Source organism: Chenopodium quinoa, unplaced genomic scaffold, assembly GCF_001683475.1.
Source record: "Chenopodium quinoa cultivar QQ74 unplaced genomic scaffold, ASM168347v1, whole genome shotgun sequence".
Classification (NCBI taxonomy): Eukaryota; Viridiplantae; Streptophyta; class Magnoliopsida; order Caryophyllales; family Amaranthaceae; genus Chenopodium; species Chenopodium quinoa.
In genome coordinates, this window is record NW_018745448.1 from 5,752,825 (window position 1) to 5,760,410 (window position 7,586).

The window sequence follows — 7,586 nt, forward strand, 5'->3', positions numbered from 1 at the left end:
GGTTCGGTTAGGGATTACTTGGCTAGGGGTTACTAAGTCAGTCATACGTTACTTCGGGTTACTTGGTAAGGGTTACTAGGTTGGTCCAGGGATTACTTGGGGTTACTTTGTTAGGGGTTACTAGGTCGGTCAGGGGTTACTTGGGGTTACTTGGTTAGGGGTTACTAGCTCGGTTAGGGAGTACTTGGGGTTACTTGGTGTAAACACCTACTTTTGGCCTCCTATCCCGACAGGAAGTGCAACAACAATAAATAAAACCATCTTCGTGTTAAATCAACTTGAAGAACTTGTGGATTACTGATTGAACTGCAAGAACATAAAAAAAAGCTAGCCTAACCAAAAAGCAAAAGCATTAAGGTCCAATCAACTAAGCTTGATCATAATTAGGATTAAGCCCGAGCTTAAACCCTAATAGTGACGGATTTAGAGGCGCCTAGGTTAATATTGATGCTGCCACAGAAAAATCTGCGCGCATCTCAAAGAGTCGCGCTTGTCTGGCACGCACAACTCATAAGGTTGCGCACAACACCCAGCGCAACCTCCAGTGATGCGCTTGCAGAAGATTCTGAATTTAATTAAAATATGAAATCGAATTTTATCATAATACTGCGCGCAAGATAATCTGTTGCGCTGCCTATAGCAGCGCAACTAAATCACTTGCGCTAGTAAGTCGCGCGCAACCCATTTAGATGCACGCGACACCTGCTGCGGCAGAATGCTCAAAACCTTAATCGTATCTCTTCCCTATAAATAGGGTTTTAATACGAGGCTCAAACAGACAGAAATTAACCAAAATTGCTGGAAGAAAACTTGTGAACTTGTGTTCAACCAAACCCTCTTGTCCTAAACACTTACCCCTCTTAATCTTTGTTACTATGGTGGAGGTTCTCGAACAAGGAGTCCATAAGTGTTCTAAACAAAGATCTAGCAAAGAGAAGTGGTAATTTCTCGAACACTTAGATCAATCACCTTTATTTTTATTGTTTAAAAGGACTTTAATTAATTAATTAGTGTTGTTTGATCACTTTAAACGGATTTCTAATTAGTCAATTTCACATAGTATCTTGCGTTAAAAAAGAATAGAATTGAATAATTAATTTTTGAGTGATCACTTAAGCCAAGGCGAATTTTGTTTATTTTGTTCCTATCACAAACTTGAATTAAATAAAGAATAACGACTTTGCAATGTAGTTCCTACGTGATTAATACGTGTAAATAAAATCAACTAACTTAGTTTTAGGTATTACGTTGAATATATGGTTTGGTAATGAAGTTGTGAAAAAGGAAGAGCTAGTAGAGGCCGTAACTAGGGCTAGAATAACGATTCCTCCCTAAAAGGAACGTTATTTTAGTACCCTTGCTCCCGAACTCATTTTTGGTTTATGTAGACCAATTTGGGCATGGGTAAACTTACAATTCGTGCTAATTAGCCCTTGAACTCTACTTGGGAGAAAGGCATGAACGAGGTTTATGAGTTTTTCTAAAACTCATTGGTGACTCGTACTTGTTTCTTCCAAAAAATCATGACGAGGGTATCATTTCTAATTCAAGGTTTCCCAAACAGTCAGGAATTCAAATCCTAATACACCCTAATACGTGTAAAGTCCTAGGATTTTATAGGGCCATGTGCATCTAAGGAGAAGGATCCCCTACGATGAGAACACCCTCCTTACAGTGGCGACTCCACTGGGGACTTAGGGGGGGTTACAAGATTAGTTCGAAGTTATGGTTCAAGGTTTCCAACACTAGGTTACCTATGGGTTGTAACAAGAACTAACTTGGATAATCTCTAGTTAGAGAGCGAGACTCGAATGCATAATATCTTCCTTTTTCACAAAAGTAAAAGCCAAACAAGCAACATTGTATCATGCATAATCATAGCACACTTTAACCATTTGTGATTGGCTCATTGATTAGGGGTTGCCAACACTAGGCTTCTATCCCGAAATCAATAATATCATCCTAACCAAATCTCCAACAAAATGTTGGGAGGGTGTAGACAACTAAAAATGTCTCCCCAAAACCAAACCCGACGATGAACAACCTTTCACCGCCACTATTGGTCGGGTTTAGTATTTAATCCCGAGAGTGCTTAAAAAATCATATTTTATTAAATTCATATTTTTGAACAGTCCATGGATTAGTCTTGATGTTTGGTAAAAGCATAGTTTTAATTTCAGCCCAAACTTATTAATTAATTTTATCCCCAAACCTTTTTTATTTTATTGTTTTATTATTTATTTTTGGCCCAAACCTTTTATTTATTTTTATTTAATTATTTTCTTATTTTAGCCCAAATAATAAAAAGTCAGAAAAGGCCCGAAATTATCAATCGGCACTTAAAATGCCGAAGGAAATTAGGGTTAAAAATATATTTAGACGGAAAAACGAGCAGGAATTTCCCGCGCCACGGCAGGTACCTACCGTGTCACGGGAATCCTTCCCGTCTGACGGTGGGATTTCCCGTGACACGGGAGGTCTTCCGTGACACGGGACATTCCGTGTCTTTTCCGCGTAAACCCTTGACGCGTTTTCTATCCCGTTTTCAGAAAATTTCCCGCGTCACGCCAAAAGTGTACCGTGTCACGGGAAAGAGTGTCGTCTGACGGTGGAGCTTCCCGTGTCACGGTACAGTATGACCGTGTCACGGGATACTTTTTTAGGGTTTTTATCATTTTAGAGTTCCGTGTGCTCCCTCAGCACATTCTCCCTATAAATATCCCCCTCATTTCTGATGAACGGGGCACCGAATAATTCTCTTATTTTATTTTCTCTCTTCTATGCTTTAGCCTAAACACTAGCCTACCCTTTTCACTTCAAAATTCCTTCTTCAAGCACTCAAAGGAGTCCATATTTTACTCGAGGTTCTGTCCTTAAGCCAAAGGCCTGAAAGGTAGAACTGTTTGAGGGTTTGGCCCCAAAATCAACTTTATTTAATTTAATTTAATTTAATTTAATTATCATTTTATTATTTCCTTGAAGTTACTAACTCATTTATTATTTTGTAGTTGCAAACAAACAGAATCAAAGTAAGAGTCATGCTCCTTTTATTTTTATTATTCTTCTAACGATTTTATGTTGTTGGAATTGTGATTAATTTGGTTTTAATATTACTGCTGTTCTACTATTATTATTTTGATCACCACATGGTTAAAGGGAATATGTAATTGAAAATCGTGCCTATTAAGATAATTTGGACAACCGGTTTAGGTTCCTTTTTAATCTTGTTATTAATTAAAGTGATCACAATATTTTAGAATAATATGTTGCATTAATATTCAACCAATTTAGCTTAATAATAGTTTGGAGGGAATTGAATATTTTTGTTTGTATGCCTTTGAGATCACAGGAATGCTTTTCAATATAAGAATCGAGTAGAGGCCAATACGGGCGAATGTGACTCCATGACTCACTTCGTACCATCATCCCCGATCCTCCTTTTGTGGTTCCGAACCATATGAAGTTATTAATCTCATGGATTATGAATGGGGTGTAACCTTTACGGGTCAATCGTTGTTGCCTATCGTTGTCCCTTATCATGGTTGCCTTTTTATGATCCTTGAACGGTTTACAAGTTCCTTAAAAACTTGTTGGCGGCTCCCTACTTTCCTTGTCCCTAATCGTATTATGTCAATTCCTACTTCCTATGAGTGCTAAACATATTCACCACATGCTTTTAACGTAGGCGCACTTCGAGCGATGCCTACAATTTGGCGACTCCACTGGGGAGGATTCTTAATTATTTATCGATTTGAGTGATCGGTATTGAATTAAGATGAGTGGATGAGACTTGAAAGATTCTTGAAAAAATATTCCTGTGATTAATTTGACATTTTTGCATCTGCATCGACGTTTTAACGTCGCATTCAGGTTTGTCCCGTAGGAAAAATTGGATGACTTGATTGCGCGCGAAGGAAAACAGGGCACCAGTCAGATTATCTGGCTGCCGTGCCATGGCAGAGTCTGCCGTGTCATGGTACAGTGCACCGTCTGACGGTGCACAATACCGTGACACGGGAATTTTTGTCGTGTCACGGCAGTCCTAAAATCAGTCCGGTGGCTTATTTTCTCTTCGCACAGTCAACTTCCTTCAATTTTTCTGAAAAAACGTATGTGTTCTACATGCGTCTTAGCCTCGGGGGATTTAAGCTCTATCGACCCAAAAACGCTCATGGCAATAAGGGTTCATCCGAGTTATTAAATCCATCCAAACCATGGAGTCGAGTTCGATTTCATCACGAACTCGCGGAGCCGCCCGTTGGCATACACCCTTAAGGGAGGCTGCCTTGCTAACGCGTCCAAACTGTTAACCATGGTACCCTTTTGACACCCAAAGCTTGACCAATAGTTGAACATAGATCTTGACTCTAGGTTGCGAACTTTTTTTTATCATCGTGCCTAAATGCTATGTGATTGTTTGGTGCTAACCTTTATGTGTTTGCTCTTTTGTTTAACCCATGACCGAGGGTTTTTATTCTCACATAGTAATTAGTACGGACCTAAAATCGGTAAAAATCTGGAAAAATCACAAAACTGACCTGGAACTGCGCACCGTGTCACGGCATTTTCTACCGTGCCACGGTGAAAAGTGCCGTGACACGGGGCTGTATGCCGTCTGACGGTAGACTGCACCGTGTCACGACAATCTGTACAGTGACACGGTGCCCAGGAAAGTGTCCTATCAGTCCTTTTTTCGATTTTTGTGCGAATGATGTGTCCAGTTTTGTGTCGTGTCTAGCTATACGGTCAAAACACGCGTCTATAACCTCACTTAATCACTCACACATTATGTTCACACACTTTTTTTTTAAGTCACACACCACCTTTTGACCGTATTTTAGGGAAGACTTGTTTTTTGTGTCTTTTTTTTTCAGAGTAAGTCGGATGGTATCCTCCCATACGTTTTTTTTTTTAAATAAAAAAAAAATAAACAAGTAGAATTTCAAAATTATAGATTTTTAATAAAAAAAAAAATTGTTTTTTTTTTTTTTTTTTTTTTTAATCCGGATGGGTTAAGGTTAAGTTTGGTCATTAAAGGTGTGTTTGTTTCGGTGTCACTACACTTGGTCAAGAAGCAGGGGTAGATTGTTACGGTTCGAGTCCATACCTCAACAACCTCTTATACCAAAGAGGCGTACAAGGAAACCACCTCAATCATCTCCACAAGATCCATCTCCAGTCTACTTTCAACCAATGGCCACTAAGGAAGACATTGAGAACCTCAATAGGACAATTGAAAGATTGTCTGACATGATGCAGACACTCACCACTAGAGTCAGCACTGTAGAACAAGACAATCAGAACAATGTCACTACTGCTGCAATGGACAAGATTAAGGAACAGATGAGCAAGATTTCTGAAGAGTTCACTTATGTGGAACAGCCTGTCGCCTCTTCGTCCATAAGAGACAAGCTTCCTGAGAAGTTTTCCACTGCTGACATTCCCAAATTCAAGCCTACTGATAATCCGCTTTTCCATTTGAAAGCTTTTTCTGCAACTATGGCTCTTAAGGGAGTAGATATGACACTCTTCCCTACGGTGTTCCCTCTTTCCTTAGAGCATGCCTGTCAACAGTGGTTCTAATCTTTGGAATCCAAACATGTCACGACTTGGGAGGATGTTGCTGAAAGCTTCATGAATCGTTACAAGTGTAACATCCAGGCCAAGACTTCTGAACGTGAACTCTCCATTCTCAAACAGAAAGAGAATGAAGGCTTCACCACTTACTTAAGCAGGTGGAGGGAAACAGCTGCGCTCCTGGTGGATCCCCCCAAGGAGAAAGAAATGGTTCGCTTGTTCATTGCCAATCTGACTCATAAGTACAAGCAACACTTGAAGTTTCTGCCTCTGAGTACCTTTGACGCTGTATACGATATTGGAATCAATATCGAAGATAAACTGATGAAGTCTGTTGGTAGCAACAATAACAACAATACTTGTAAAAACAAGAAGAACGACACTCCTTCTTCGTCTTCTAAGCCCAATAATGCTACCAACAATATCAATATCAATGATGTGCTGGCCCTTAATGCTCCTCCTCAAAGATTCCAAAGGCAAAGGAGGGTTTACACGCCTTTGGGAATGACTTATGGTGCTGCTTATGACCGTTTGCATGGTCAAGGACTGATTATTCCAATCGGACCATTTCCAGAACCTCGGCCAGAGAATAGGACTGCTAGCTATGACCCCAATGCTTATTGCAAGTTTCATCAAGGCAAGGGTCATAATACTGAGAAGTGTTGGAGGCTGAAGGATGCAATCCAAGATCTGATCGATGCTAATCAACTTCCTGTCCCTCCAGGGGGCAAGAAGCCTAACGTTCAAACAGGTCCTCTTTCTGATGCTTTGGCTATCATGGGAGATGAAGACTCCTTTGATCCGTCGATACTCATTCAACCTGTGAATGAACCTCTGTCGGAAGTTGTATTTATCTCAAGTACTGAAGAAGTGAACGGAATTTGGGATAGTGATGATAAAGACGTCTATCTCAAGGATATAGCCTGTTCATCTCTTGGAACTAGTGAAGATGTTTGGGGGGACTTTGAGGTCAAGGTTCTCACCAGAAGTGGACGGTTGCAACAACCTAACCCACCTCCACCTCCACCACAATCACATCCAATAGTTGATCCCATCGACCCTGTGAACAGCGATGTGGTCAAACAACTACAAAAGACCAAGGTGGAGATGAATGTATGGAATCTTTTGGCCACTTCCCACGAGCATCGAAAGGCTGTGATGAATGCTCTGGTGAAAATAGGAGTTAGTGATGACATGACTCCTCAAGGATAGGTGAACTTTCTCACTACTAAGCTGCCAAGTACTAGCAATCTGATTTCGTTTTCTGATAAGGATCTACCCCCGGAAGGGGACCAACATAATAAGGCCTTACACCTCAATGTGGTATGTAGGCAGATGAATGTTCCCATGAGCCTGGTCGATAATGGCTCAGCAATCAATGTGTGCCTAATCCGTATTGCAAAGAAGTTGGGCATAAAGAATGAAGAATTGACTCCCTCTACTCAAGGGATTCGCGCTTATGATAATACTCGCCGTCAAGCCGTGGTTACTATCATACTGAATATAACTACTAGGGCCATTGAACGTCGCACCAAATTTCAGGTGGTGGACATTAAGGCCTCTTTCAATCTGTTGTTAGGACGCCCTTGGCTTCATGAGCTAAAGGCGATTCCATCATCGCTGCACCAGAAAGTGAAATCCATAGTTGGAGGGGTTTCGATTACTATCGATGCTTCTCCTATGCGCATTCAAGTTATTGATACTCCTATCGTCCATGTTGAACATGACGAAGAAGATGAAGATCTTTGGGGGTTTTCACTAGATGATGTTCTCGTGATTGAAGAAGAGGAAAAGTGTCATCTCCACTTCGACCCCTATTCAAACACCAGTATCAATGCCATTCTGAAGAAGCAAGGTCATTTCCCTGGAATGACCCTTGGACTTAAGAAGAAAATGGCTGAATCTTGGGGCCATCCTGGTGCACTCAAGAAGGATAATTTTGGCTTGGGATTCAAGCCAACAAAATAAGATCTGAAACAAGCTTCATTGAAGATGAAGGCTCATAATAA